The 11,297-nt window shown below is 46.8% G+C and overlaps 1 long non-coding RNA gene across 2 annotated transcripts; it reads right to left on the bottom strand.

The window, feature by feature from the left end:
• Positions 1-1,984: 1,984 nt before the first annotated feature.
• LOC139078227 (uncharacterized) lies at positions 1,985-8,352 on the bottom strand. 2 transcript variants are annotated; one of them, XR_011531102.1, is made up of 5 exons: positions 8,171-8,352; positions 6,263-7,448; positions 6,075-6,125; positions 4,807-5,138; positions 1,985-2,277 (listed from the first exon to the last, which is right to left on the bottom strand). It is a non-coding gene; the product is annotated as an uncharacterized lncRNA (long non-coding RNA). The 2 variants fall into 2 exon arrangements; XR_011531101.1 differs by lacking the exon at positions 6,075-6,125.
• Positions 8,353-11,297: the final 2,945 nt, after the last annotated feature.

Genomic DNA, 11,297 nt, shown 5'->3' with positions numbered 1-11,297 from the left:
AAGCAACAGCGAAATAACGAAGCCTTCCTCATTTTATAAAGGTTGCTTTAAAATCTAATTAGAATACGAAAGTTGAGATCCCGGTCTATTTTTAAACAAAGCATGAGTTCAGCAGGAGTAATCAATACTGGAGGTGTGAGCTGCCCGTGAGCGTTCAGTGGGACAGACAATGAGCTTCCTTTGGGAGGAGGCCTTGAAAAATGGGACAAGTGCAAGGAGAAGGAGGGGACCAGAGATAGAGACAGACGGGGCTCTATGAGGTGGGGACAGCTAGGGGGAGATCATGAAATCTTCGTACCCTCTCCAATGTCCCATCTGGCCCCTCGAAGCACAGAGTGGGCGGCTGCACTGTGGATGGTGTGTGGCCTCTTCCACTGGATTAGATGAAGCAGCTACACCCTATATTGACTGTCGAGGAGAGAGAGCTGTGGGGGTGGTTTAGTGAAAAACAGCATGAATTTTTGGAGCCAGATCCTAAATTGAAGTTCAGTGCTGCTCGCTCACTCACTGTGTGATTTGGTAAATCTTGCAACCTTTCGAAGCCTCAACTTCTCCCTCTGTAAAATGGCGATAATAATGCTGACATTGAAAATGATTTAATGACATAATAATAGCAGTAACAGTTAACATGTATGGAGCACTCACTACGCGCTTTGCATGCATGCATTATTCCAGCTGGTCTTTACAACAACCCTCTGAAGTTCAGGGAAATAGACGGACTTGTCTTATTAAATGCAAATAAAGCATTCAGGATAGTGTCTGGTACAGAGTAGGTGTCAATTAATATTTGTTTCCTTCTGCTTCCCAGGGGATGGTAAGGAGGCTCGTTTTCAGAGAACAGAGCACTCCCGTCTGCTATGCTTGCCCAGCAGGCAGTGACGGCCGATTGCTCGTCTTCTAAGCCAGAGCCAGGCTTCCAGAACCCCTGGGGGAGTGTTTCTGATCCTGGGGCTGCCGACAGCAGAGCAGGCAGATTTGGTAGTGCCTGCATGAGCCAGTGTGCACAGAACCTGGAGACGCTCACATGACAACCGTGGGGCTGCTGCCTAGGAACATCCCACCCAGATTTGCCTTCCTTGAAGAAAAGTAATGCAAAAGGCCATTTTTCACTTTTAAATAGCTTTCATTCTATGTCTTAATAAATGCACGTTTGTTGATTTGTGTAAGCATGATGTGGGAAGTCTGCAAATGGATGTAATCTGTGCCGAGGGCACATGTAAGCACCGGCGAGCACTTTTGAATAATGAATCGCTCCCGTAAAAGACGGACGCTATTCATAATAATTCCTTGCTTTTCTCATTTTGCCGCATACAGTAGCGATTAATCAATTTGCAATGTTATGTCACCCGCAACAAATTGCTAGCACTAAGACAAATTTATTGCTTTATGATAAAAGGACTTGTTTAGGGAGAAATAAATTAAATTTGGAGGGCTGTCCTTTGGGTTTGATGTTCACATAGGTGAGCCATAGAGAGTGGCCTGGGAAGGGGAGAGGTTCAAATGATTCCTGCATTGACCTGGACCCCCAGAGAGGAGTACGAAAGCAGGAGAGCACTTGCTTAGTTACTGACCCCGAGGCAGTGCAGCTCTGATGGGAGACAGTATGGCAGAGAGCTTGCGGTGGGTCTTGGAAACGTCTGCCGGGCTCCCCGTCAGTAAGTGTAATTTAGAGCTTTTCACAGAGAGGTTTGGACAATCAGCAATGCTCCAGGGAAACACACCCTCTTCTCCCTCTATGCTTCCTCCGAACTATGGGATCTTAATTTACCTGAATTGGTAGAAGGGAACTTAATTTATAGAAACTGGAGAGCAAAGGAAATCTACAATATAGGCACTAGGAATGGGGCTGAGGGATCAGAAGGCGACGGAGGTCCCGATCCTTCTATTTATTGAGGCTGCAGGTGTATTAAAATATTTGGGGAAAAAAGACCAAAATGGTATTACCAAAATTGTGGGGCAGTAAATGTTACATTCAACTAATGAATACTTTTAACAGACGCCAAATTTAATTCCATAAAATGGTGTTATTAACAGAGACACTGTCTGTATCTTCAACTGGAGGCCCTTCATTGCATAAAGGCCAGGCCGAATGGGTTCCCACCACGGCAAGGGTGACTTGCAGACAGCAGTCCCCGTTCCCCCACATCACATTTGTAGAAAAGCAGCTCAGGGACAGGAAGCATTTTGCCGGAGGACAGTGAGGGAGTGTGGAGAAGCATCTGACTTCCAGGACATTGCACACGTTTGTTGTTAATTTATACTCCATTAATCTGGAATCTGGAGTGGAATCAGGGGCTAAGCCACTAATTTTACCCCCTCCTCCAACACACACACACACACGTTCAGGACAGGGTTTTTTCTTAAGCAAAGTGATAGTCTAAGACGATTTGTGAAAAGCAGGTTTCAGTTAGGAAGGATGTCAGTTCAATTGCCCAAGTAAGTGGATTTTTCTCTCCCAGCTCATCAAAACCCGTTCCTTTCTGCTCTTAAAGCAGGTGTGGGGACCACCTCCTGGAATACCTTGATATATCCATTCCACCTGCCAGGGAAAGTGCCCCAGTGATTTTTTCTTGGGCTGTGGTCTCTGTCTGTCATCCTGGTCTCATTTCAGCCTTGAGGAGGGGATGCATGAAGGCCTCCTGCCTGCAGAGGCGACTGCAGTCTTCCTGCAGTATCTGAGCGGACTCTTGGCGGCCCTTCAACCCCAATGTCCACACCCAGAGCCCCGTGAACAATGGGGAGCAGAGAACTCAAACCTTTTGCCAGGACCCTTTCTAGCGCCTTGTGGCTGGAGGGGCCCAAAGGGGCGCATGGCAGCCTCCAGGGGATGCTGGACTCACCTGCTGACGGCTTCTTTGTCTTCCACTGTGCCTGCTCTCTGGGCTCTAGTCGGCCCAGGTCCTGGCTGGGGCAGCCAGCACCCCTTGTGCCCCTGGCCAGGCTTGCGCACTCCCTGAAGGCCTCCCGAGCCGAAGGACCCGCAGGGCTCCGGGCCGTCTGCGGGGCTGGGTTGCCCTGCTCCCGCTGCCCGCCTGCTGGCTAATTCTGATTATTTCTCTTTCTCCTTGCTCTCTTGGGCGCCTTTATTCCTGACCGTGCATTTTCTCTGGGCTCGGGATTAGAAAAAAACCCACACTGCTAATATCCTTGTCAGCCTTTTCCTGAATCATTGCCGCGCAGCTCCAGGGAGCCACGGGCCAGCGCCTTCTGGCCGGCAGACTCCATCCCTGGGCCTTCCTGTCCTTGGGGTCCTGGAGCCCCCTCTCTGAGTCTCCTCATCTCCTGAAGGCAACACCTAGAGTCCCAGATCCTCTGAGAAACGCCCAGCCGGGGGAAGCAGATGGGCCTGAGAACTGAGAGTCCAGCTGAGCTTTTCCATCTCACAGGTGACTTCTCTCAAATGCTATTTAAAAAAAGAATTTTGAAGTGCTTTTCTCTACTTTATCTCATTTGCTGTTATTATCCCTATTTTATAGATGCGCAATCCGAACCTCAGAGGGCCTGGTGATTTGCTCAAGGTCACACAGCTACCAAGGGTCGGGACTCCAGTCTCCAAGTGCGTAACTCAGGTATGGAAGGAATAAACAGCCCAACTTGGCAGATGAGGAAACTGAGGCTCACGTTGCTGAAAGGGCCTGTCTCAAATCATGTAGCCATGAGAAGTGGCTCTAGAAGTGGGATTCAGACACCCCAACATCCAGGCCAGGTCCCAGTTCTGGGCAGGGTTCTGTTTGCCGTGTTGTCCATGAAAAGCCAGGTCAGCCCAGGCTGGGAAACACCCACCAGGAAATACTCAAAAGTCTCAAGTCTGGGAGTCCAAGGAGGCCAGGGGCCTGCCCCAGTTCCTCCTGTCTCCTCACATGCACACAGGACCTGGTGGGAAGCCCACGTTTGTGTTTCCAGGGAGGCCTGTTTAACTGCTTTAGCCTGTTGTACTGTCTGCTCTGGGATGACAGATCAAACGTGACTCTGGTTGGTAATAGAAGTTTCCACAAATTCTGGTTCAGGATGGACCTATCAGAGACTCAGGAAGTAGGTCCCATTTAGCAAATGCCCCCTCCTCCAGGCAACCCTCCCTGCCTCTTCGAGACAGAGCAGACCCTCCATCCTTGGTCCCCCAGCACATCCCACACACACTCCTCTGAGTGGTCACATTCTTTCTGAGAGGGCCAACTGTTTCCTCACCGTCCCTCTCCTCGGCTGAGCTGTGGCCATTTAGCCTCTCACGGAGTGATCACCTCTTTACGTGTCCACAGATGTACAATCACCTGGACACCAACGTGCCCAGTCACAGTCACTAATACACACGGCCACCACCCTCATCTTTTCCTGGAGACACAACTACACGCAGAGACACTGTACCACACATGACACTCAGAGTGTCGTGTGCCTGCATGTGCACACATGCGTGCACACCCCCACAGACAAACACAGACCCGCTTAGAGACGAAGATTCCGTTCGTGTCTGTACAGGCCGCTTTTTCCAGGTCATCTACCTCCGCTACCCCTGATGCTCTGTGTATCCTCCCTAGAACAGAGACTGTCTGGCCTATGGGGACTGGGAATTTGGCCTACTCAGGCCCAAAGTTTGTTGGGTACCAATCTCTAACCCTGGGAACTTTCTGGACAAATAGCCCATTCCAGCTGGGCCTCTCTTTGTCCTGTTTCCCAGATAGACCAGCCTTGACTATCTCCAGGTGGCATCTGCCCACATCACACTCCCAATCAGATAAGCATTCTTCCTGTGGGCCCCCAGGCCCTGTCACCACCTCACCTTGCCACCTCGGCACTTTCTCAATAACTCACCAAGGTCAACTGTTGCTCACTCAGTGATTTTCTTTCCCCTTCGCATCTGAAGCTCTCTTTTCGCTCTGGACCAACGCCTTCCTATCCCTTGCCTGCTCCTGAGGCTGTTGGCTTAATGGAATAGAAGACGAGGAAGGGAAGGAGAAGCCAGAGTCTCTGCAGAACTCTGGTTTGTTCCCCGCCCAAAGATACTTCAAGTCCTGGGAGTGGGGCAGAGTGACAGAACGCAGGTCCTGGAGTCTGACCGGCTTGGGCTTGAGCTCCAGCTCTCCCCTTTCCAGCTGCGTCACATTGGACAGTTACTTGGCCTCTGCAAGTCCCAGTTTCTGCTTCTGTAAAGGGGGAACAACCATTTGAACCTCACAGAATTCTTGAGAGGATTAGATGAGGTTAAATGCAGGTAAAAAGCCCTTGATAAATGACAGAGTGCTCTAAAAATGTTAGTGAATAAGATTGTCGTTTTAACAATAAGCTTATCCCTGTCCTCACACCTCTGAGTTCCCTCCGAGACTCAGGTGGGATCTGAGTGGATGGTCAAAGAAGGCTCAGCCTCCAGCAGGGGAGGGAGGTGAGAGGCTGGGCAGTTCTGGGCCCCTCTTACAGAGCAGGAGAGAGCTGGGTGGGCAAGGGGCCCCCTTTACTGGTGTGGGCTGTCCCAGCTACCTGTCGTCCATCAGTTATTGCTTGTAAGGCCCAGGGATCACCCTTCTCCTGTGAAACCGGGAGTGAGGGAACTCACAGACGAGGAGCCTTACGTGAGTATGGGCCACATCTGTGCTGGTCATTTTCACACTTATCCCATTTAATCCCAAGACAATCTGGTGGGGGAAGGATTATTACAAACTGGGAAGCTGAGGTCGGAAAGATAACATGGCCCCTAAGTGACTGGGTTGGGACTTGAACCCTCAATTTCTGACTTCACATCACGGGCTGCTCCCCAGCCTCCTGGCCGCTTTGGAACATGAACAGTAGAAAAAGAGAACTGAATTGCAATGATGAAACCTGCTTCCTCGTCCTCGGAGGCAAGAGGCTGAACAAACCCATTCTGTAAGCGGTACTTACAGTGAATCTTACTCCATAGGACGATGCAGACAAAGACCTAGTTTATGCAGCTGAATATGAAATATGGCTCTTGTCTTAGGACATTTGTATAAAAAGACTATTTCTTTCCTGCCACAGCCTCAAAGCCATCTCTTGTGGAAGTACTGCCTTCTTATAGGAGGCAGATTTAGAAGGCAGAAGAAAGGGGAGCTTTTCCATGAACTCACCAGGGGCCATCAGGTAAGTTTCATTTTCTCTCTGGGCCTCAGTTTCCCCATCTATAAAAGAACATGGTTTTTTGGGGGTGATTTCTCTGGGTTAACTTCTAATACCCCCAAACCACAGCTATATTCTCCAACGTAGAACTGACGTTAGATCAACAATTTATGTTTTTCCAGCTGGTAAATTTACTTACTAGAAAATTCTTATGAAGGTGGATCACTTAAATGGCATTTGGTTAATGCATTTCAAAAATCCAAGAATAAGTTCACGTCAGGTGTAGAAACCTAGGGAGAAATGGCTGCCCCAGTCTGACTCTATGATGTTCAGAAAAGAAGAATTTTTGGCTTCTGAAGCTTGTGTCCTTGTCACAAGTCCTGGCTCTCCCTCATTTAGAGAAAGCAGCCAGGTTCCTGGTCCAAGGTGAATGGCCCACCTTTGTCTGTGTCTGAGGTGACCGAAACCTTTGCAGGGCCCTTCTTTCTTCCAGAAACAGAAGTATTGTGGGTGGCCGCTGGCGTTGGCCTCCTGGCTGTCAAGGGGGTTTGTGCTAAGGAAGACACAGCCCGGGAAGTGTGTTCTCCTGCACTTTCTTTTGGAGGTAGGGGGTGGGCTGAGGCAAGGGTATCAGCATCCAGCTGGTTCCTGTTCCAACAAATCAATATGTTGACAGAGCCACTCTCCTCGGCTGTGTGTCCGTTTAAACGTGGATCCCCGTGTGGGATTCAGGCTGACCCACTCCGTTTGGCAAATGCAAATGCATTAACCTTACAATTGGGTAATCTAATAAAAAGGATCAATGGTCTGATATGGTGCTTATGGAGTCATTTGCTGCAAGCGAGAGCAATTTAGCCAGGACCCAGATGAGCGGCTTGGGGGAAGCTGAGAGAATGGTTCACGCCGGCCTTTGTAGCTGACTTCCCAAGGCGAGGCCCGCTCTGCCCGGAGTCGCTGGGCCGAGTGGGTGAGGGAACGAGGAGGGTGTTATTCATTCATTACTGCCACTTTAATCACTTAGAGGTTCAATTAAGTATAAATCATTAGTGGTATTTCAAGTTACTTTCTCTAAGCCCGCGCATAACACACTTGACTGGCGGTGAGGAGCTTTCTGTGACTAGATTTAGCGTGCGAGTGAACAAGGCAGTCATATGGGTTTTTCTGCTATGAAATTGATAAATGAAGCGGGCATTCGAGGTACAGCAGTAATTTCTGTGGCGCAGCCAAGTGCTCGCTCCCTTGTCTCCTGCAGCGATGAGGGCATGGGCCCCCTTAATACGGCAGCCTTCCCCTGGGGCCCCAAAGGCCAGGTTGGGCCGCAGGCCTAGGGCTTATTTCCTCCAGAACTTCCCAGAACGAGCCCTGGTTCATTAGTGGGACTATACCTGGGGAGGAAAAAAAAAAGGAGAAAGTTAAAAAAAGAAAGGTTCCTTTGCCGTCGTTCACTGGCGCTGATTCTGTCGTCATTTCTTCAGAGTAGCAAGCGAGCAGGGAGAGAAGGACGCAATCAGGCTGTCTGGGCAGCTTGGTCCCCTGTCCCCATGGATGCAGTCGTCCCCAGTGGCCGGCATCCCTGTCTGGAAAGCATATTTTCTCCTAATCGGTTTTACAGCTCTTTTAAAGTAATATGTCAGATCATTTCCCCCATATACATAGTTAATGAAAGTAACCCTACAAATTCATTTTAAATAGATGGAAGTTGTTATAACCCTGATCCAGAATTTATTACGTTCATTACAATCTTGCTGAAGTAGGTAATGTAATGGACTATTACTTTTATTATCTTTTTAATCCCTCAAAATTATTAGGAACTGACTAATATTTGGCATCACCCTGTTAATGTTTAAACAGAAATTGATACTTTAATTCGTCTAATAAATGATGAGGACACTCTGAGTGGAAACAAAAGCCTGATGAGGTTTATCTCGATCAGTCCCAAAGATCTTTAAGTGGGACTCAGGGGTCTGAAGGCAATTATTTCCAGGCAGGGTGTCTTCATCAAGTGCTCAGAAAGGACAGGAGAGCAGAGATGGAGATGATGACAGAGGACCCAGACAGATGCTACGGAGAAAGGCAGAAAAGTGAGAGGGAGAGAAATTCCACCCACACATCCAAGTTCTAATTCCGATTCTCGAAAAGCTCTGATTTGGGCTGATAACCACACTCATGAGCTCTATGGATCTTTTCCTTCTTGCCTTCGTCCTTCCCTCTCCTTCCCAGATTAAAAAGATTTTTCTTTCCAACCATTCCTGTGTTAGTCATCAGCTTTATGGCTAAGAATTCTCAAGTGCTCTAGAATCCGTGCGTTGCCGAGACAAATGATTGGGTCACATTCTCCTAGCGAGGAGTGGAGACCCTGCTGGCTCTTCGGAAAATAACGATGGCTATTCAATTTGCAAATTACCAGATCTCACCGTGAAATGGGAGGGGGCCGGAGGGGCATCCCGTTGTGTCTCTTCCAGAAGCGGCTGAGCGACTCGTGTTTACCCTCCAGAGCTCTCCCTGACCCGTTTCCTGCCGGGATGGTGACAGGTGGAATTTAGGAGACATTGATCTCTTGCACTCTAGTTTTTACAAGGCAAAATGCAATGCTAGTCACTTAAATTAGAAAAAAATTCTGTTAGTTCTATCAGGGTGAGAGGAACAAAGTACTTCGCTTTCTGGCTTACCAAAAGACGGAGAGGTACGTCTGGGAAAGGAAAAGCTGGCATTCTGCGTCACTCCAAGGCAAGGGCGTGTTTTCTAACAAAGAAAGCTTCCAATTAGCAAAGTCACTAATTAGCACAGAGAAGCTCATTAGAATTTAAAGCTGCTTTACTGTGTCTCACGGCTTTGCTCTCTCCAAACACCCCGAGTTTCCAAAGCAAGAATGTATTGATTAAATTGACTCAGCATGAAATGCGTCTCATTTGTGCCGACCCCATCTAGAGGTGGCTTCCCAGCTTTCCTGGCAGAAGAGCTTGCCAGGTGTCCCGTGAACGGGGCCCAGGAGGGTAGGCTGGGGACAGCGTCCTGCCTGCCTGTACAGCTTTGCTGAGTCGAGGGACTGGCTGGCTGCCCATCATTCGGCTAAAATCTGTTTTGATCAATGGAGGGGAAACATGCCTTTAACTAAGTTTGCTCCTGACGCCTTATAAATCGCGCTGGTTGCTTTCGTCAACGCCGAGTTGACAAGGGCTATGTGTCGTTTGGGGCTTGATAAAGAGACTAAAAGGCAGCTTCTCAGCATGTTTATTTTTAATAGACATAAAAAATGAAAACAGGCTTTCTTACTCTTCCGAACCCTCGTTGACAGAAAAATACTGAGTGCACGCAAGTGGCAATGTATAGGGGGAAATCTTGGAGGAAGAGGGTTTTTTTTTTTTTTTTTTTTTAACCAAAGTATCCTTGTGAACTTGAGGACAGCTTCAGAACTGAGAAAGACTGGGCTCCAGGAAGCTGCATTATTTCCTTCTTCAACATGAAGCGCCAGGTGCGATGTTTAGGCATCAACATGTCAGAGCTGTGGTGGCATTCTCTGTGGGTATGAGAAACCCAGTCTATTTCTACCACATCTATTAGAAAGGCAGCATTGCAAATTTAAGTCTTGTCCTCTGAGGCACGTCACTGGAATTCAAACCCCTCTCCTTTTTCTAAACCTTTACTTAAGAGAAATAACTCCTCTGCAGCTCTACTAGATGCGTATGGCACTAAGATAATTTCAAGGAGACCATCAAAGCAGAATGAATATACTTTCAAAAGCCAATTTAAAAATATTACAACGAATGTGACAAAGGGCTAACGTCCTTCATATAAAGAGAACTCTTTCAAACTGATAAGAAAGGTATCAAGATTCTAAGAGAAAAATGAAGAAAATGTGTGAAAAAGCACTTACTGAAGAGGAAATTCAACTAACTAGTATTTATCAACTATTTACTATATACCAGGTGTAATTTACATGGGATCTCGCTCATTTGTTCTTTGTAAAGACCCCGTGAGGTAGATGTTATTATTCGCATCCCTAGTAAAAGATGAAGAAAAATAAAGCTTTGAAAAGTTAAATAGTCTGCCCCAAATCATACAGATTGCAGGCAGGATTCAAGACCAGGCAGCTCAATCTAGTATGTGCTCCTAACTGCTCTGCTGTAACCCCACAGATTCACAGATATAATTATGTAAGAAAGCTGAAAAAAAGATTCTTGTTTACCAGTAAAGGAAAACTGTTAATTTAAAACAGAAAAATTTTACTTATTAAATTAACAGAGAATTTAAAATATATTAATATTCAATGCTGGCAAGGATGGGTTGAAACAGATGTTCTTAAATATGAATTGCAATTTGACAGTCTCTACTAAGAGTCTTAAAAAGGTACAAGTCTTTTGAGCCAGAAATGCCATTGTAAATAATTTATCCCAAGGAAATAAAAATGTAAGCCAAACTTTAGGCACATATCTGCACTGGAGCGTTGGAAACTGGCTAAATGTCCCAGATTAGGGGAAAGGTTAAGTAGATTATGGTCCACCCATTCAGTGAAATATTGGAAACAACTAAAATGATGTTGTCAAGGGTTTCTAAGAATATGGGGAAATGCTTATGCTGAGTGAAAAAAATTGGGGTATAAAATTGCATGTATAATGTCAATCATGTAGAATAGGGATAGAGATAAGAATGGAAGGAAACATAAAATCTGAACTATAAGCTGTTCTCTGTGTAATGGGATTCTGTATAATGGGATATCTTTTTGTTGTAAAATATTTTCCAAATTTTCTACAGTAAACACGTTGTACTTGTCATCATGGGTAGGGGACATCCTTTATGACTTTTAAAAGTCAACTTCTTAAGTTAAATCTCAGACCTAATGGGGATGAATGGCTGTACTGAATTAACCTAAGACACTGGGTATATTGCTCCCTGCAGAGGCCTGGGACACCTAAAAGCAGCCCTGTGTGTTCTTGAGCACTCTGAGTGTCCCTGTCATCTGTAACACATCCACTCACGGGGTTATTGTGAGGATAAAATATGTGTAAAGGCCTTAGAACAGTGCTGACACAGTGCGGGCACTCAATAAATGTACATAGTGATAATAGTAGTAATACATTAATGATATGGGTGTTCTTTTGTTAGTAGAATGGAAGGGCTGAGGAGCCAGCGGCACCAAGAGTGTGTATGGACTGGCTTGTCTTGAGACAGGGCTAAAGCATCTTTTGTTGGTGCCCACCATTCCAGTCCCAGATCTGAGCTCCTGGTGGTGTCCA

This window comes from Equus przewalskii, chromosome 21, assembly GCF_037783145.1.
Source record: "Equus przewalskii isolate Varuska chromosome 21, EquPr2, whole genome shotgun sequence".
Lineage (NCBI taxonomy): Eukaryota > Metazoa > Chordata > Mammalia > Perissodactyla > Equidae > Equus > Equus przewalskii.
This window is presented reverse-complemented; position numbering and strand designations above follow the sequence as displayed.